The following is a 21175-nucleotide window of genomic DNA, read 5'->3' as shown; positions in this document are numbered from 1 at the left end:
CTGGCCGCACTGAGTCTGCTTCTTTATCCTATGCCACATCATTCCTCATTCGGGTCAACCTGACTCTGCCGTGCTAGACACAGCACTGAGGCAGGCACCAGTATAGGTGTTTGGAATCAATCAGTGAATAAAAAGAAACAATATTGGCTATGGGGAGGTAATTTCCACAGAATTTGGTGTATGGAAACAATAAAGCTAGTAAGGTATAAATACAGGAAACAGGAGAGGTGAAGTGCTGTCCCCAACTTGGCAGGAGGGGCAAGGTCCCTGAGGGAGCTGCGAGCTTCTGGGTCTGAGGGCTGGGTCGTGTCACCAGCAGTATCTTCATGCTGCAGGGCCCTGTGCCTCTCCCCACACCTGGCTCAAGTAAGAACTAAGGCAAACAGGCCTGCCTTGAAGCATGATCTCTGTGCTTAGGAAGCAGGGCTCACTGGGTTCTGTGATATCCTGGAATCCCTGCACCTCTGACGGGGCAGTGAACAGGTAAGGGTGCAATGGATGATGTACCTGTCTTCCCCTGGGTACAATAAGAAACATCTGGTTTGGGTCCCTGTAGGTCCATGGGCTCCCTGCATAGGTAGCAGCAGTGGACCTTGGGGCCTGACTGTCTCTGGGCTCCTTTTACAGGCCAGGGCCATGGGAATGGCTGGCTCACCACCAAATCCTTGCATAGGGGGAGGAGAAAAGTGATGCACAACCAGTCTATCCTGGCTCCTGCTGCCTAGCTTTCACTGCAGTAGTGTTACCTTTCTGGAAGACCTTGGAACACTAGCACCTCCAGGGGCTATGGGAAGTCGCTCTGAAACAGAGCTCAAAGACCACACCCATGCCCCCTTATCTGTGTACAGTGCTGCTTTGGGGTCTCACAAGAACTTTGCCCCTATATACTGCTTGCCATTCCCCAAATGCCATCTGGTGGTGCAAGACTTATTCCTAGGCCCTGAGATAGCAGGTCATTCCAGGAAGGCTTGGACAGATCCCATCAGCCTTGTGCTGAGTTGACAGGGAGAGGTCCCTGGAAGGCAAATGGAGGGTCACTTCCTGGTAGGGATGGCTGATGGCAGAAGTCTGGTATGGCCCTAAAGGCGGCCCCAGAGGCAAAGACTACCTTGAGAAAAACAGGGTGAGTAAGTTCATGGGCATGAGTGACAGCTATTTTTTCCTTCAGTTTTGAGTCCCCCTTTTTGCTGGATATATTTCTCATTTCCTATAGCACTTTTCATCTTCCAACATTCAGACAACATTTTTGTATTTTTATTGTCTCCCTGTGTCCTTCTTTCCCATGGAATTTCTGCCACCCACATGGGAGACCTTACTTGAGTTCCTGGATGCCAGGATGGGCTCTGGGCATTTGGAAAGGGAACCAGAAGATGGAAGTTCTGTGTCTCTATGTGTCTCTCTCAGATGTTAGGAATATGTAAGGCGGGCCGGCACCGTGGCTCACTTGGTTAATCCTCTGCCTGAGGCACCAGCATCCCATATGGACGCCAGGTTCTAGTACTGGTTGCCCCTCCTCCAGTCCAGCTCTCTGCCGTGGCCCAGGAAGGCAGTGGAGGATGGCCCAAGTGCTTGGGCCCTGCACCCACATGGGAGACCGGGAAGAAGCACCTGGCTCCTGGCTTCAGATTGGTGCAGCGCCAGCAGTGGCAGCCCTTGGGGAGTGAACCAATGGAAGGAAGAGAGTTTCTCTCCCTCACTGTCTGTAACTCAGCCTGTCAAATAAATAAATAAAAATATTTTTAAAAAATTAAAAAAAAAAGAGAAAGGTGCCAACATCTGCTGTTGACCCACGATCGTTGCTCTCTCAGTGAGAGAGATGTTTTAAGGTATTCATGAAAATTGATGTGCTCAAAAAAAAATCATGGAATTTATACCTTTTTTGCATCAGAATAACTTACCTTCAATTCCTCTTGCTATTAACTTTTTGAAGCACCCCTAAGAGGCAAGTCCTGAACATCTGTGTCTTACAAGTTTTCATTGATAAAGATAAAATATTTGAGTAATTAAAAATTTGAAAACTATTTTCAGCTGGAGTGAATTGTGCTTCCCCTCCATAATATCTGCTCTTGTGCAGACCTTGGTACCTATATATGGAATCTTATTTGGAAATAGGATTTTTGCAAATATAATTAAGTTAAGATGGCATTCTACAGGAATATGGTGAGCTGTACTCCAATGAGTGATGGTCCTTTAAGATGAGGGAAGTTTGGACACGCATGGGGAAGAGCACCATGAAATGGAGGAGGCAGAGATAGGACTGATGCATTTACAGATCTAGGAATGCCCGGAACATTGCCAGTGTCCACACGTGTTGAGAATAATGCATAGCTCTCCAGAAAGAGCCAACTTTGCTGACACATTGATTTTGCCCCGTCTCCTTCCAGTTTCTATTGTTATAAGTCCCTCTAGTGTGGTCATTTGTTTTGGTACCTCTAGAAGACTAACAAAAGGGTGTTAAAATGTTGAGGGATGGCCGGTGCCCGTGGCTCAATAGGCTAATCCTCCGCCTGCGGCACTGGCACACCAGGTATCTAGTCCCAGCTGGGGTGCCGGATTCTGTCCCGGTAGCTCCTCTTCCAGTCCAGCTCTCTGCTGTGGCCCGGGAGTGCAGTGGAAGATGGTCCAAGTCCTTGGGCCCTGCACCCGCATGGAAGACCAGGAAGAAGCACCTGGCTCCTGGTTTCAGATCAGCGCAGTGCGCCGGCCACAACAGCCATTGGGGGGGTGAACCAACGGAAAAGGAAGACCTTTCTCTCTGTCTCTCTCTCTCTGACTGTCCACTCTACCTGTCAAAAGAAAATGTTGAGGGAAAGATAACCTCAGATTGTGGGAAATCATAGTACCCAAGGTAGTACAGTGGGATTCTTGGGTATCTAATTAAGCGGTGCTAGAGAGAGACACACATGAGTACATGGAGCTAATATTCTCAGTGAAACTTGGAGATTGCATGAGTATGGTGCTGACATATCAGTGTAAACCCACGATAGAGAAATGAAATAAGCCATGAACTGGGGTATTCAAATGAGGAGCGTGAACATTAGTTGCTAGGTCAATGGATTGATTTTTATCATTAATAATGAACAGAAAGATTTCTAATAGTGCATACTGCAAAGATAAACAAAATGAGAGTTTCCATATACTATGAAAATCATCTTTTTGAGACGATGCGATTATAACTATTGGGTCATTAGGCAAAAAGCATGTGAAGAACAGGATAAATAGCAGCATGTGTCTCATCAATTGTGGAGTATAGGTAGTTGTTTTCTGCTTGATGTCCCTCTACCTTTTACTTGTACTGTAGTGAGCAGGTCTTAGTTGTGTAATTACAAAAAGTACATGTAGGAAAGACTGTTAGGTGCTGTACAGAAATCATTTTGGATACTTTCATAATGTGGAGAAATAAATGCTATAATTTGACATTGCTTTTGACATGCAAACCTAACTTGACTTCATTTTTGCACTTTTAGCTCACACTGTGGATCCTTTCTTTCCTTCATCTGTGTTCCTCTCTCTAGATTTTGCTTTTTCTCTTTCTATCATGTCTCCCCCACATCTGTATTGAACAAGTAGAACTTCTCTCTTCCTTCACAACCCAGGTCAAACCTGACTTCCTCCAAGATTCTATTGCACGTTCTCCCAATATTAACTCCCATGATTCGTGAGACTTCACATGGGTCAGAACTTGGTTTCAAGTTGTTTTTCTTTTCCTCCTTCCTCCATTCCTCTACTGATTTGTGAATAACTGGAGGCCAGATACAGTCTATCTTTGGTCTTTGAACCTACCGAAATTAGTGGATTAGGCTTTTTTGTATGTGCATTAAGCAAGCACAAATATTCCTTTAGGTACATTTTACAACCAGAGCCATCTCAACCCCATCTGTCTGGCGGCACATGAGCCTGAAGGTACACTTGCTCAAGCATGTCTTTAGGACTGCAACACCAAGTCCCTGAATTCCAAGAGGAGGACCTATCTGAGGCACTTGGAGGCCACTCATTCCTGGCATATCAAGGTGAGACCACGAGAGCTGGCAGAGCTACCCTTCAGAGGAAGTTTGGAAAGTGCAGGGGCAACTGTATGCTTTCTTCCTTCTTGTGGTGGTGGGAGCAAAATTAGGCAAGGCCTAATTTTACAACTTTGAGAATACTTTTGTCCACACATAAGAATCTTTTCTTGATGAGCATTTTAATACTTACATTGATGAAATATTTAGGCAGACCTTACTAATTGTATTCACCAATAGTAAGTGCTGTTATATATATATACAACAGGAGCTTTTATATATACTATCAATTTGTCCCTGGACTGTACTTTGTTTTCAATCCCAAAAGCCCTGCTCACTTCTTCATGGCTGATGCCTGAAACCATGTGCCTAGGAGAAACAGTTCTAAACTTTTTTTCACTTTTTACATTTAATACAATTCCAGATTGAAAAACAGAAGTGATACAGAAAATATTTGGGAGTAGGCAGTCTCACTGGCTGTTTCACGAAGATTCAATTGGTGCCATATAGCTAAAGGATAATTTGATGATAGCCACCAAAATAGGTAAGGTGAGGTTGGTAAGACTCTGCCCATCTTCCACAAGTCATTGGACTGCCATCTTAAGAGGACTCTGTGTTATGAAAATGATACTTCTATAAAGATATTAGAAGCATATTTACATTGCACATTGTTTGACAAAGAATTCCAGGGCTATGAATGAATACCACAGAAAAGGAAAGTTTTCCTGATAAAATTTCTGGGATTATATAGGGTCCAATGATTATCACTGTTAACCATATCAACTAAATACCAGAACAAAAGTATAGTGATCACATTCAAAAACAGAAGTCACTAAAAAGACTCACACAGAAGAATGCATAGTTTCCAGGAAGTGACTTTGTGTCCACTGTACAAGTCACAGTAGAAGAGGTAGATTAATCAAAAAAAGCAAGAAAGAATGCCCACTGGGATAAAAGACAGCTCCCAAACTCAATCTTTTTTTTTATTAGACAAGCAGAGTTAGACAGTGAGAGAGAGAGACAGAGAGAAAGGTCTTCCTGCTATTGGTTTAAACCTCCAAATGGCTGCTACAGCTGGCGTGCTGCGCCGATCCAAAGCCAGGAGCCAGCAACCGGGACTAGAACCCGGCGCCCATATGGGATGCCGGCGCCACAGGCGAAGGGTTAACCAAGTGAGCCACGGTGCCGGCACGTGTTTCATCTTCTTTCACAATGGCAGTAATCTTTTGCTTAACCCTGAGAGGCACCCTGCCCATCACAGCAGTACTGAAGTGGATGGACTCACCAATCAAGCCACAACCACCACCTGTGTGGTTTTTACTGTGGTGTCACCTGCAAGATAGTAATCAGAGGTCACATTAACTAGGCTCAAGGGGAAACACCCAGTACAGAGAAGTCCTACCCCAACCATCTGTGTAATCCTGGACACATGAATTAACTTCTCTGACCCTGTTGTCACCTATGAACAGAAGAAAATAAGAACTTCTCCCAATAGGGCTATTTTGTTAACTGACACATGCAGGTAGCACTTTAGAGCTGTGAGCACCTTGCACAAGTTAGCTGTTATCACCATAGTTGCGTGGGGAAAATTGAAGGTGGTGCCATGATTATGCACCTTCATCATTATCACAGCATAGAGAGCAGCTGCATCTCTGTGTAGCACATAATGGTTCATATGGAGTCCTCCAGATCCCCCTACTATTATAATATACCATTTCATAAACACAATACAGTGAGCAATCACATATCCAACTTCCTTCTCATCTCCTCAAAGCACTATATGAAACCTGAAGATTATCTCTGGCCCAAAAATGCACCCTACTGGTTGGCTGTTGTGTGCAACCAGAACCAATGAGTAGCATTCTGAGAACTGATCCCAGAAATCTGCCTGCAAAATGATTCCCCTGCTCTCCTGAGGGGCCAAATATAAGATTCATCCACTTGTTTTCCACTTTTGAGATAGAAAAACAAATTCATTTGCAACTAGGCAGTTTAACCTTTGGACAGGTAAAAATTAGGCACCTTCAAAAGGAAGTTCTCATGGAAAGGGAGGAATCCTATACCCCAGGACCTTCTGTGTCAGTCCCTTGCTGCTTTGGAAGAAGAGAAAGTAGATGCCAGCCTAGAACATGTAATGCACTCATGCATCTGGGACACCACAGGCACACATGCACTCATGTGCATGCATACACACCCAGGATGGAGCCTAGCCAGCATGTGAAGGATGAAGCGCCAATGGTCCTGTGCTAGGGCTGGGAGAGCGACTACATGCATGTTCTGTGCAGGTGGAACACGGAACACACAGAGGGGTAATTTGCAGGGACCCTGGACCCATGGGTATTTCCTGGCTCTTGCAGCAGAAGGTTACCACATGGCTTACAAACCTAAGCATGGGCCTGTCCCCAGCACAGGCCTGGGCACTGAAGGAAACTATTGAAGGTCATAGCTTCCCTCTCCTGCAGGTCACAGTAGCTCTCAGGAACCCACCTCCTGCTCCTCTTCCCTAGCCTTGGAGTGCTGGAATGCAAATTCTAGGAATAGGCCCTCTGGAGAGCCAGGGATGCCAATACAGGCCCCTCGACCCTTATCTGGTCACTGGGAGAATTTGCAGCAACCACCCCTTGCCACCCTCCAGTCAGTAGGATTACAGCACATGGAGAAGTGGGCTCCTTCACATAATAGGAGTTGGTGGGTGGGGGCATCTTGCTTTCTTCCACCCACACTGATTGCACCATTAAAAAGGCCTCAGGGATATGGTTTCAGGCTGTGCCTGTGCACACGTTCAGCACGTACGTTCTCTTTGGGGAAGATTTCTGTGAGGGCCCTGTTGTAGATGTGCTTTTGTCTATTGCCCAATACTTACAGTAGCTCCTCTGCAAAAGTATGATTTTCATAATGTATAGGAACTCTCTGTTCCTTCACATATACAATTCCTTATAGGATATACTATGAGGATTATTATTTCTTTTCAATATTAATGATGAAAATCAATCCATTGCCTTAGAAATCAATGTTCTTTCTCCTCCTTTGAATAGCCCGGTTCATGTCTTATTCCAATTCTCTATCAGTGGGCTTACAACAATCAACATCAATGTCATGGTAATCTCCCAGTTTCATTTTCACTGAGTATGTGAGCTCCAGGCTCTCATGGCTCTTTCTCCAGCAACATTTAGTTCAATATCCAAGAATCCTGCAGCATTACCATAGAGACTATGCTTTCCCACAGTCTGAGACTACCTTTCCCTCAACAACTTAACACTCCTGTGTTAGTCTCCCAGAGATGCCATAACAAATGACCACAATGAATTGCCTTCAAACAACAGAAACTGATCTCCTGGGAGGAAATATGTTCAAAATCAACGGGTCCACAAGGCTGGTTCCTTCTGCAGAACTCTGAGAGTAAGCCTGTAGCAGGAGTCGTGTACAGAGACAAGACACCAAGGCCTTTTAACAGGAAGTAGTCTTTTATTATTTATGCCAGCATAAGGCCCAGGTAGAATTTCGTATCCAAAAGCTTGAGCCCTGAACAAAAAGGAGTATTTCCTTATGTGTGGTTTTTAGCATCTTTTTCTCCCTTATATGGCTACATGCATACATTTGATTGGATATTCTCATGTTACATGGTGGCCACAGGAATTGATACAATACTACTCATGTGTACATAATTATTGATATTTTTACACACAAATACTGAGCTGTACTCTGTCTGGCACGGATTAACACCATTGCTCTGTACTAGCAAGCAGAACCTGAAATGGTTACATATAAGCAGATAGTAAGTGGATAACAACCACATTTCATTCCCAGGACAGATTCTTCTCTTTTTCTTCTTCTGACCTTGGGAAGGCTTCTACTACAACTTTAATCATGTCAGTTAGAAACAAGATTAATTAAAAGACAAAGACCTCTACCACAAGCCCACTACACAATTCTGTCCATGTGTGTGGGGATTGCCAACATCCCAGTAATTTCTAAATCTGTTGCCAAGAATCTATTCCAGTTATGCAGGTGTGAAACACAGACATCTTATATAGTGACTTAAGTGCTAGGGTAAAAGCTCACCTTTAAATATTTTTATGTGTTTAAAAATCAATTAAGTGATTGCTCAAAAATAAGAAATTAACAACAGCTACGTATCACTGCCAGTCATATATTGTGACAAACAGCCTCATCCATCCACTCAAAGAATGGATTCACACTCAGGAAATGCAGTGAAAACAAGAGTTTATTAACAATCTTGCAAGGCCAAGTGCCTGGTGTGCCAGAACACCAGGGGTAGTTTACAACAAGCTGTTTATTTCCTAGCATGCAGGTCCCTCCCCCAAATCCTCAATGGCTGAGTAAAGACAGGGTTACAATGTTCCCAGAATTTGTTTTAGCTGTTTTGTCCACTTACATCTTGTTTGCCAAAGAACTTCCAGGTGCATGTAACCTAGAAGTCTTTGAAAATGAACCAAATGTTTACTTCTCACAGTCTCTTCTCTTTTTCTTTTTACAAATTTAGTCTCATTTTCATTTTTATTTGATGACCTTCTCTCTTTACCTTTGGGTGTTTTGTGGAATGCTAGGGTGAAGGGAATGACCAAATGAACCAAAGCACAAGTCCTGGTAACAGGGCACAGAGCTTGCTCTTTTCGACAATACCACCAGACACCAGCCCAGGGTATAAGAAAGGCTGAATAATTACCAATGTCAGGCTTACCAGTAAAATTCAAGATGTATATACATGTCAATTGTTCTCACACAGCTTTATTTAACTTGGCCCCCTGCCAGGAGAGGCAAGAGAAATAGTTCTTGTTCCCTATGGAGAAAAATTGCATTGCCCTGGAGTCTGATCTTTGCTGTGCAGGAAAACCAACAACAGGCTTTTGCAAGTCTTGTTTCCACATGTCTCCTCCTCCCGGTATAGACCTAGAAAGCATCAAGATTGACATATATCCTAGAGGAAATGGAGCCACATGTGTCTGAGCTAAGGGCTTGTACTGAAAATTTGACACATTTTACTTTGGCATTCCTATCGCTCTAGCCTATAGTAAATATGTCCTGGTTGATGTCCTCCCTCCCCCTGTTTTTTACCTAACCTAGGCAAACCATGGTTACACTTTTCTCAGAGTCACATTGAAGGGCTTTTCGGGTGATTGACACAGTTCCTACTGGTCTTTTACTCCCCTTTTGGGTCTGTTTACCAGTTCTTTAGCCAGAGTATAGTAGTCCACCCTTTCTCTGCTGTTTGCATGTCTGTCTCAGTGGTCAAGAGCAGTTGGTATGGGCCTTCCTAGTGTGGTTGGAAGTCGTCTTTCCTCCGGGTCGTAATTAGCACGAAGTCACTGGGTTCAAAGTGATGAACTGTGAACTTAAGAGGCAGACTCTGAGAAAGGAGTCCTTTTAACCTTAGGGATGACAAAGTAGAGGATATGGCCAGTATGTAGTTCCTTAGAAACTGATCTTTGGTTTCCATGATAGGGAGTTTTGTAGTCCTACCTAAGTAAGAGAGCCCAAATAACAATCTATAAGGGGACAATCCCCTCTCCCTTCTGAGAGATGTTCCAACCCTAAGGAGTGCTATGGAGAAGCATTTGGTCCAAAGTAAGTTTCAAGATAAGTGTTTGATTTATCCTTTCTATTAGTTTCTAAGATTAGTTAAGGGTTTGATTCGTCCTTTCTACCTTTCCTAAAGAGGGAGGATGCCAGGGAGTTTGGTCCCATTTAATATCCAAGCTTTCCATAACCCCCTTCAGTATCATTGATGTAAAACGAATCCTGCTGTCTTAATCAATCTCCCCACCTTATGCATTTCTATAAAGTCTACCTGAATACTTTAAAATGTCTCTTTTTCCCAAATGGCCATGGCCAAAACACCAAGGGTTCAAGAATTGGATCTTTAGGCCAAATAATACAGCAATACTTAATATCATTTTTTTCCTTTTCTTTGTTCCTGGCCCAAGGGGCATCCTCCAAAACCTCAAAATTCTCCCCAATGGACTATCCTGGGAAATGTCAAAGGGAGCCCCCCCCCCCCAGGCCTGAAACTTATTTCCCATTTTCTACTGAGCTCTGTGTCTGAGTTTCCCTATGCACTCCATCTCCTGTAATGGATATTTTTTGCAATCTACCCTGTGTTTTCCTGTGAGCTCAGACCCCCTTAGTGGAGGTTCTTTGCACAGCCCAGGACCTGCTTCATTTGTCTCCAGCCATTTCCCCCATGGAAAACAAAATCGCTTATCAGGATTCTGCACGCACTTTGTATATAACCACTGAAAATTCACAACCACCAAGGCAGTACTTATAGTCCAATTTTTCCTACCTTGGCTTATGTGCAAGGTTTCCTGGTTGTTGGTACCTGCTTTTTTTGTGCGTGTCACCTGCGCTGTCTTCTGAATAACAATCTCTGGCTTTTCTGTGGCTTCTATGGTGAGATGGGGCACTTGGACAGAGTATACCACCCAAAACGGGTGTGTCTCCCCCTCTACCAGGGCCCCCATACCATGCAGGCACAGAGATCCCAGATGAGTCCCCAGATTGTAAGAAACAGCCTCATCCATCCACTCAGAGAATGGACTCAGACTAAGGAAGTGCAGCAAAAATGACAATTAATGATTTTACAAGACGGGGTGCCTGGTGTGCCAGCATACTTGGGGTAGTTCACAACAAGCTGTTTATTTCCAAGCACTCAGCTCCCTCCCCAGTTCCTCAATGGCTGAGTAACGACAGGGTTACAATGGTCTCAGAATTTGTTTTAGCTGTTTTGTCCACTTACATCCTGTTTGCTGAAGAACTTTTAGGTGTATGTAACCTAGCAATCTTTGAAAAGGAATCAAATGTTTACTTCTCACATATATTAATTTTAAAAACATTGCATCAGACTGTAGTGTATCAGGCATAATTCTTTTTTTTAAAGAATTATTTTATTTATTTTGAAAGACAGAGGAGTTACAGAGAGAAGTAGAGCCAGAGAGAGAGAGGTCTTTCATTCTGCTGGTTCATTCCCCAAATGACCACAATAGCTAGAGCTGAGCTGATCCAAAGCCAGGAGCCAGGAGCTTCTTCTAGGTCTCCCACATGGGTGTAGGGTCGCAAGGAGTTGGGCCATCTTCTACTGCTTTCCCAGGCCATAGCAGAGAGCTGGATTGGAAGAGGAGCAGCCGGGACTCGAACTGGCACCCATATAGGATGCTGGCACTGTAGGCTGGGGCTTTCACCCGCTACGCCACAGCACTAGCCCCAGGCAGAATTCTAAGTGGCCCATGTTGGGCTAATGTAAAAAAAATTAAAAACAGAAAAACACATCTCGAAGAGTTTGGCCCTTATGGAGTTTAGCAGCTAACATAGGAAAGAGGGACACAGGGTCACAATAATTTTTTTTAAATGTGGGAATGCTGGAATGTTGGCAGATGAATAGTGCTATAGAGAAATACAGATTGCACATATAGCAAAAAGGGGACTGAACACGGAAGGCAAAATGTAACTATTACGCATACCCATGGACTTGATCATGCTGTAAATTCTTTGCTTCTGAGGCTGACTTCATGACTTTACCAAGTCACTACCATCCCCCATCCCTACCAGGAAGCAACCGTCCACTTGCCTTCCAGGGACCCCTTCCAATAAAAGATCATTTCAGCACAAGGCTGATGGGTTGTACCCAAACTCTCCTGGAATAATCCAACAGACTGTGTCTAGGAATAAGCCTTGTGCCACAAAAGGGTACTTAGGGAATGGTGAGCAAGAAATGGGTAAGAAGTTCCTGGGAAGCCCCAAAGTTGTGCTGAACACAGATAAGGGGGCATTGTGTGGTATTTGAAATTTATTCTGCGGCAAGACTTCCCATAGTCCTTGGGAGTGCTCCTGGTCCCCAGGTCTCCCAAGAAGATGGGCCAATCACAGCGGGAGCTGGGGAGCAGGATCCAGGCCTGCTTTGCAGCACAGCTTCAAGCTCTCAGGTCCTCTGGGTGAACCAGGGCTCATGTGTGCCATTTCTGAGGACCAGAGAGCTTCAGGGTCCCACCTATTCAGCTGTTGCTATTGCACGGGCCTCAGGGAGATTCAATGGCCTCTGTAGGTTGCTCCTACCCCTGAGGGACTCTGCAGCGACCACTATGGACTTGTGTGTCACTCTTCTTTTTTTTTAAAGATTTATTTATTTATTTGAAAGTCAGAGTTACACAGAGAGAGAAGGAGAGGCAGAGAGAGAGGTCTTCCATCCGCTGGTTCACTCTCCAGATGGCCGCATCAGCCAGAGCTGTGCCAATCCAAAGCCAGGAACCAGGAGCTTCTTCTGGGTATCCCGCATGGGTGCAGGGGCCCAAGGAGTTGGGCCATCTTCTACTGCTTTCCCAAGGCCATAACAGAGAGCTGGATTGGAAGTGGAGCAGCTGGGTCACGAACCAGTGCCCATATGGGATGCTGGCACTGCAGGTGGTGGCTTTACCCACTACGCCACATCACCTGTCCCTGTGTGTCACTCTTCTGCCCACCCTGTGAAAGGGTTGAGAGATGAGTGGACCTATTATAGCTCTGGCCTGTGAAAGGAGCCCAGATCCGTGCATCAACATTAGCACACTCAGGCCCTATGGCCCTCTGCTTTAACTGTGCCAGGAGGTCATGGATTTACTGAGACTCAGAACAAATGCTTCCTCCTACATGCAGGGGAAGACAAGGAGCTGCCACCTTTCACATCCTTAGTTGTCCACTGCCCTACTGGAACTGCAGACACACAGCTATGATACATTGGGATCCTAGCGAGTCCTGTTTCCTAGGCACAGGGAGCATAGACCCAGGCGGGCCTGCTCCGCTTATTTCCTACTTCAGCTTGGCACCAGAGAGACACAGGGCCTCATGGCCTAAAGGTGTTGCTGGTGATGTGACCCACCCTGGAGACCCAGAGTCACTCAGCTCCCTCACAGTCCCTGGCCCACTCAGGTTTGGGGACAGTACTTCATCTCCCCTATGTCATGTATGTATTTGTACTCAGGTTTATTGTCTCCCTATTCCTCCTCCAGCATAAATTAGCTCCTCAAAGCCAAAATTCTTTCTTTTTGATTCTCTGATTAATTTCAAACTCTAAGACTGGTGTCCGCCTCTGGGTCGGTACTTAAAAAGTACTGCTGATGCAATGAATGCAGCATCAGCAAGCCTAAGAGAGTCATTGCAGGGGGCTCCAATCGAAAAGGAAACAAAGTTGCTAAGCCTTCGCTAGATAAGGCCTCTAAGCCTTTGCTCGAGTTTGCAGCACTTCCACATCCCAATGACTCAGCGTTTCCAACAATCCAAGATGGCCCCCGGGGGCGGTACCTAGCCTGACAGGAGACTTCCGTATTCATGGACAGTATGTGTCCTCGGCTGTGATAGGCCCTTGAGGGCGTGCCCGGATTGTTTCCTGCCTTACCTTTCAGCTGGTTGGCTCGGTTCCCTTGTGCCCAGGACAGCCCCCTTTCTGTGTCTATAAAAGCTCTTCCCCTCCCAATAAAGTCGAGAACCCGGGTGCGCCCTGGGTGTCGGCTGATCTCCCGGCTCTGGTGTGGTTCCTTTGCCGCCGACACTCATCATCCTGCTCGGCCCCTGAGTTCCCCAGGCTGGCCCTGAGGAGCTCTATCGGACCTGCTGCCCCATAGCGAGCAGCAAGTCATTGCTTCAAATCATTGGTAATGATGAGTAGATGGTGGATGGTGGCTATAGTTATGAAAAAATTCTGTGTTAAATTATTGATTGCTTCCATAGTGGAAGCACTAGGATAAAAGTCACGATCTGTCACCCATATAACGTTACATACCCACAGGACCTCGAACCCAGCACTGCTTACCTCTCACGGACCACCGACACAGTTTGCAGCTATGATGAACATCAGGAATACAATGGGGAGGGCTGGAATTTTCCTTTGCCCATGTTGGATGTACATTTAAAAGGCACAGGTGGCCCAAACAGGAAATGCGCTAGAAGATCTACCACTTTCCCTAGCAAGAGCACATGCCCTATCCCCAACCAGTGTTCCCGAGGCTTTTCAAAAAGGCACCACCTGGTTCGGATGCTTAGAGGAGTCAGGATGTTTCTTGTCACTGACACCTATTGGCTACAGTAGCCCACTTGCCTGTGTGCGACAATCTCATTGGCTGTAAGTGTTAAAGGGTGGGTCTTACAAGTCTTGCGGTGACAGCTAGTGTCGTGAGCTGTGCATGAGAGCTGCTGGCTTGATCGCATGATCCTTAAACCGGGTCTAGCGCCATTTTAGACGTTGCTGTTTGGCGGCTGGGACTCGTACCGCAGAAGCGGAAGAAGTGGAGCAGGAAACAGGTTACTGAGGGCTACTGTGATCTGAGGGAGAGATGAGATCTTGTGCAGTGAGCTTCGATCAGTGCTGTGGCCTGTGTGCACTGCAGAGGGGGACCATGCTCCAGCTGTTGAGACGGGTGTAGCGTTCTTCAGCCGACAGAGCCAAGAACCCGCTGAGGATCAGCCAGGATCTCTGCCAGGTGCCTAGCTGTGTGTCCCATTTGTCCCCCTGCAAGGAATCTCCCCATTTTGGTCTCAGTACTGGTAGGGGGCCCAGGTGCTAGTGCAGTTGACAGCGACCAGGGCACTTCCTCTGCGTGTTTCTGCATGTCGGTGCTTGTTGTCATATGTGTGCCCATATGTCACAGATGCACGATGGCTAGTTAACACCCAAACCACCATCTCATGTTCTTCTAATGTGAGAAGGGGATGATGCATGAGGTCCTGGGGTGCAGAGCCCCTGCCTTCTCGCGTGCCTCCTGCAGGTGATTTCTTTTATGTGTCCAGCAGAGAAACTCCCCCAGTTGTGCGTGAATTTCATTTTGTCTCTCCAACTGCCGAGTTTTTGCAGCTAGATGGAGGAGATATATATCGGGTACCTTAGGGGATCGACAGACTGCTTTGGCTGGCTGATTGCAGGAATCAAAACCAAAAATGTTGTTTCTCAGCTGTGCTTATACACAACAGCAAAATAATGGGGTGCAGTTTGGAGCCAAATTTTTTGAAGTTTTTTTCTAAAGAGATGAGAAGGAAGCCTGAGATGCAGTTCCTCACTATGTTGTGATGACAGTAGTATATATTATAAAACCAGAATTAATATATGCATCTGTGGTGATAACAGCTACCTTATAGAAGGCCATCACAGACCTGACAAGTGAAATAGATGTGCAAAGTACTGGACAACCCTATTAGAAACATATAGTTATATTTATGGCTTGACACATGGAGGACCAAGAGAACATAAGATGGCCAGGGTAAGACTTCTTTGCATCTTAACATAAGTATTGTGACCTTGTTGACCTATCTCATAGATGACAACAATTTGGAAAATCAACAGATGTTAGTAGCAAGTTCCTCTGTTGATTATGACATGGACAAGCCCCTCTGCTTCAGTTCTGGTAACACAGATAGCACGTCACTGAAAAGTGGGCAAGAAGATAGCATGTCACTGAAAAGTGGGCAAGAAGGCACTGCTGGTGTTGAAGAAAGTGAACCATCTGAGGAGTTGAAAGACTGAGGTGGGGACAGACTCTTATTCCAGTGAGCTTTCATCCTACTGTTCTTGATTAAACCACCCATTGGAATGTGACCGGCACAGGGGATATAGTGTCATATTTGAAGCCTCACCCTGGAACTATAGGTTTTTCTTCTCTAATATTTGTTGTGACTTATTTTTTTGAAATTGAATATTCTTCATCTGTTTTTCTAGTATTTATATACTGCAGTTAACAGTAATAATTACACAGTAGTAATGTAATTTAGGTAATGCAATTATGGATTTTGGAGAATTGCTTTGTTTTGTGCACTTCTGTAATTACGTGTATTGTTTGTATAGTTAAAAATTTAGATACAGGTTATTGTGCTTCCAAGTAGCAAAGCAGTTTGTATACCTTTATGTCAGGGATAATTTGACTTTTCTTCTTGCCTCTGCCTCCAATTTCAAGAGATTTTTCCAACATTAATCTCCTGGTTCTGTCCCCTGCTTCTATATCTTTTTTTTTTTTTTACCGTTTCACCCGTATATGAGGTAAATTTTAAAATAATCACAGCTCTTTAAAACTCTACTAGTATAACATTCTTAACCATTGGTTGATAAAGGCCTAAAACAAATTTTTACAAAACTGCACACGCAGCAATACTGAAACACACAGACATTTCTTTTGTTTTCCTTTTCTTCCTTTTTTTTTTTAAATTGTAGTTCCCACATATAAGGGAGAACATGCAGTATTTGGCTTTCTGGGTCCAGCTTATTGCATTCAACATGATGTCCTCCAGTTGCATCCATTTTGTTGCAAATGGTAGAATTTCATTCTTTTTGATAGCTGAATAATATTTCATTGTGTATATATATCACATTTAAATGACCTGGTTTACCTGCTTGTTTCTGTAGCTTGAGTGCATTTTTTCTCTCTGCCTCCCGGTTCCTGCCCCTACTGTCATTTAATATGGACATGCTTTCTCTTATTTCAGAACCCAACACAAAACATTTTTTTCTATTTGCTACCACAATTTTCTCCCAATGTGAAATTTCCTCCTTCTGGAGATTTTACAAAACCATTTTAATCATGCTTTTTATTTTTATCACAACATACTAGAACTAAATATTTTTCTGTTTCTTCTTTTTTGATATCAAATAAGAACATAAAAACATAAGAAGCATAAAAACAACATACACTTTATCATTGAACCTCATCTAATGAGTGCCTCAACCTTGGGTATACAGTTAACATTGTCACAAGTATTTAAACAATACATTAAGCACGTGCATTATTTTTAACTCATCATTTCACATCTGTGATCAATTTGCCATGTGACATATTCACTAGTGTGGAGGATACTTGTTCAAAATAATTTTTTACATCAATTTTTAATAATAAGATTCTGTTTTCAGCTTTTTGTTATGTTGTAAGAAAATATCTGTTTATCTTACAGGTGGTTGATATCTTTGATGATACTCATGATGCTGCACCATCAGACTTGGAAACCAGAATTTTAATTGATTGTGTTACTGCCATAAGGAATGGTGTATCTATATGAGTGAAACAATTAAATTTTACCTAAACATTATTTCTCAAGGTGTGTTTTCCATTTTTAGAAAAACTGTAATGTTTACTTTTCTAAAGAATCTTAGCACTAGAACAACGTGTACAGCATACTTGGTTCTTCTAGTCAGCAGTTCCCAAAGAGTTGAGCAGGACCTTTGGAAGACATGCACAGCTCCTTAAGGGCAATTAAGTAGTGTTTATAGGAGCTCCTGTTATCATTTATTATGTGTGAATGCAGTCAGTAAACATCTAGATATATCTTTCACTCATTCACAGAGTTACTAAACATTAAAAAAAAGTGCCACAAATATAGAAGGAAAATATTTTCAACCAATACAGATGCTTCAAACAGGAAGTTTAGAGAGAGAATTGCATCTTTTGATGTGTGCATTTGGGGGTACATATTGTTGAATTCTACTTATAATTGACAGGCATGTTCTAAGCGTTGGACTCTACCCAGTGCTGTATTTTGTTGATGCATCGTTTGCCTAATGCATCTGTCATGAATCTGAAATGCGTAGGGGAGATTAGCTCAGCCCTAGAAACCAAACAGGTATTTTATTTCTCTTGGATGTCAAATTAGGATTTACGCCTGAGCTTTGTTATAAGATGTTCACTCCGTCGATGTGGAAGAAGAGACTATGTCCCAGAAGGGTGGGGTCAAGAATGTAGTTGGGAAGACATTGTAAAAATCCTGGCCAGAGGTGATGGGGAGTTGTAGGAGAACTGTGGATGTAATTTGAGGTTTGAGATGAAAGTGTTGGCTGATGAATTTGAGTTTTGTTGGGAAAAAAAGAGAGGAAAACGTAATTGCAGTGTATTTGGTTTGAGCATTTGCACAGAGTGAGCAGTAGATATGTTATGGAAGAATGAGGAGAGCCAAATATACTGAATGAAAATAAATGCCCGAACTGAGCTTTAGTTACATTAATTCTGAGCCAGTGTGGAGATAATTGAATCTTAGCTTGATTATAGCTGCAGATGTGTACACTGTGCATGTAAAAGCCTATGTATATTCTATAAAGCCACATCAAAGAAATGTATACCGATTAAGGAGATAGACGAGATGTCTTACTGAGCCTGGGATTGTTGGATCAATATACGTTTAACTTTGTTGACGTTAGTTTCGGTGTGCCAACTTATGCTACCACCTGTAATGTTCGAGAGTTCTGGTTCCTTCTGAGCCTTTTGTGTATCTTTGTTATGCTGTGGCCAACATTTGTTTTAGTGTAAAATTATTTTTTAAATTATATGCATAAAATGTAATGTATGTATTGAAGAATTCACCTGATCAAAAACCTAGGATGTTTACTCATTTGCATCTTGGCAATAGTTCCTGATGCCACTGCTATAACACCTAACAGTCAAGATTCCTTTGGTGATTACCTGTAGCAGGCATAATTTCTGTATTGTACATGTAACATTTTATTGTCACATTGTCTGAATGTCATCAAGAATACTAGTACACTTCTCATTTTATACATAGTGAAACTGAGATACAAAGAGGATTAATACTTTGACCATGGTTGCAAACTAAGAGACAGTGGGAAGGTCTGTAATAGAGGAAGCCAGTTTCAAGCCTGTGGTTTCACTTTACTACTTGACTACCTCGCTGGAAAGAGTGAGGAACATGACTGTTTGATATATGCCGAGCTGCTCCCCAAATTTGGCTATGAACTGAACTGTGATGTTCTGCCCCCCCCTTTTTGCCTATTGGAATTTATCAAATCAATACAGCACAGTCAGGGTATACCACATAACTTTGCTTGTGTCTGAAAGGTTTAAAAAATGTCTGTTCAAACATCGACAAAGAGATTTCCATTTAGAATGCAAACTTCTTAGCAATATCACAGCAATGACAAAACTGGTGAATTCAGCATGACTTCGGAGAAGAAATAAGTGTCAGATGTTTCTCCATGGCTCTTGTAGGTTTTGTGCCTTACAAGGGAGACTGGTTAGAAGTTGAGTATTCCATGCATCCAGACACCTCGAACATCATGGCACACTCAGCAAAGCCCATGAACTCTAAGCATGTAGAAGAGGTAATTTGTGTGCATGTTGCACTTGAACTCTAGGCATGTAGAAGAGGTAATTTATTTGCATGTTGTACTTGACCTTCCTTATTGTCAGTGTTTCCTTTGGTGTTAATTTCATTCCCTGCTTTCTATTTCATGCGCTGTGATAACTATAAATTCTATTATTTGTCAAAGAGGAGTTTTTTTTCCTTATGGAAATGAAGGACTTCCAAAATCAAATGAAAAATTAATAGAATAACATATATCTAGTATGCAATTAACAATCCACATTGTATAGTTCATATACTATTGGAATGCTATTGCATACTCTAAGAAAAATACTATGAAACACGATTTGTGTGCCAGAGTATTTTTGTCAACAGCTGAATGTGGTGTTCAGTAGTTTTTGCCCTTATTTATGACAGCTGAGTATAATTTGAGTAGTGGAGTTGCAAAGTAATTGGGGAATCTATGAAAGTGTGTTTAATGCTGACAGTGAGTAATAATGATAGCAGAGTCTCTCATTGCAGACCAGGGTGCTCTCCCCAGAGACTCTGAATTGGCTGTTATGAAGTGATGCCTGTTCCCAAGTGTGTTTCCAGAGCTTCCCTGGTGTTGGCATGGTGTTACCTAGGTTAGGAATCCTGATAGGGATGGTGAGACTTGTAGGACAGAGCCAATGTAGGGAGGTATAGACAAGGTTGTAGTGTGCAGACAAGGTATGATTTTAATAATTTCCATCCTTTCTCACTACAGGTCTGGATTAGCAGTGTACGAGGAAGAAATGGGGTGATAGCTAATAGCTTCTTTTTCACTGTGGATTCTCTGATATGCCCTGATGGATATGTGCCTGAAGTCTATGATGAGGTCAACGTGGACATCGTGGAGAGTAATCAGGGGTGCTATGCTTGAAGAGCAGTTTCTATCACTCCAATAAAAATAGTGGTATAATAATAATCATACTTTTTAAAATTCCCTGTCCATCCTTATTCTAAGAGGAGTAAAGGACATGGTTCCTTTATCAATTTCAGTTTAGTCCTCATGAAAAATATTGTAAGTATGAGTTCTCTGGAGCAATCAATTCAGATACTGGCTGTTTCACATGGGACCGTAAATCCACTATAGGACAGGGCATCAATTTAGCAGCAATCTAAAGCCAGTTACAGTAGGAAATAAGTTTTTGGAAACTGGCACAACTGAATTTGAATTTCTTACTTTCCATGGCCAAGATTGGATCGGGTGATGATGGAAGAGGCCTGTTACTGCACCGAAGTCAGCTTCAGGAGTAAAGCATTTGCCTCAAGAAGTAGCTGTGTGAGAATGTTCATTGGCATGAGTAATAGATGTGCTATGCCTTCAGTTTAAGTCCCCATTTTGCTGTATGTTCATTTTGCTTTTCTCCATAGTGTTTTTCATCTCTCATCACAAGCACAATGTGATACATAATGTTGACCAGAGTCCCTCTTTCCTATGGAATAGGTGAACTCCATGAAGGCAGAGCTGTTTAGGGTTTGGTTTTCTGGTTTTTTTTCTTTAGCTCATAATGGGACACAGAATTTTGCTTGATATACTACAAAACTAAAATACTGTGTAATTGCATTAAATCTCACCAGCAAAAATGTTTAGCTTTGGTTAGCTGTTCAATTGTTTGCTAGAAATAAAATTTTTGATGAATCTCCGAAGGACTCCATAGCTTCTGTAACAAAGTCTCTAGAGGTGGGCATTTATGATGGCATTTAAGTTATTGTTTAAGGTGTCTGTTTCACAACTCAGCAATGGGGATGTATTTCTGCCTGCAGCACCTGACTATAGCTTCCTGCTAATGAAAACACTAGGAGGCAATTACAGGGTTCATGCAACCCCAGTAGTAGAACTTGCTTGAGTTTCAGAATACCAGATTGCGTTGTAGGCATTTGAGGTGGGAAGCAGGAGATGGGAACTTCTTGTCTCATTCTATTTGTCCCTCTCAGATATTAAGCAGAAAAAGGTGCCAGAGGTTCTTACCTCTGCTCCTGACTCATGGCCTTTGTTCTGTCAGCGAAGTGCAAAGTTTTTAAAAGGAGTTCATGTAATGTGCATGAAGAAAACATATGGATTTCAAACTTTTGCACCTAAGACACTTACCTTC

General features: G+C 43.1%; 1 pseudogene; it reads left to right on the top strand.

Moving 5' to 3' along the window:
- The first annotated feature begins 1057 nt into the window (after positions 1 to 1057).
- LOC127484829 (cancer/testis antigen 55-like) lies at positions 1058 to 20609 on the top strand (annotated as a pseudogene).
- Positions 20610 to 21175: the final 566 nt, after the last annotated feature.

This window comes from Oryctolagus cuniculus, chromosome X (genome assembly GCF_964237555.1).
Source record: "Oryctolagus cuniculus chromosome X, mOryCun1.1, whole genome shotgun sequence".
Taxonomy (NCBI): Eukaryota; Metazoa; Chordata; class Mammalia; order Lagomorpha; family Leporidae; genus Oryctolagus; species Oryctolagus cuniculus.
Note: the sequence above shows the minus strand (reverse complement) of the source record. Positions and strands in the feature narration are given on the sequence as shown.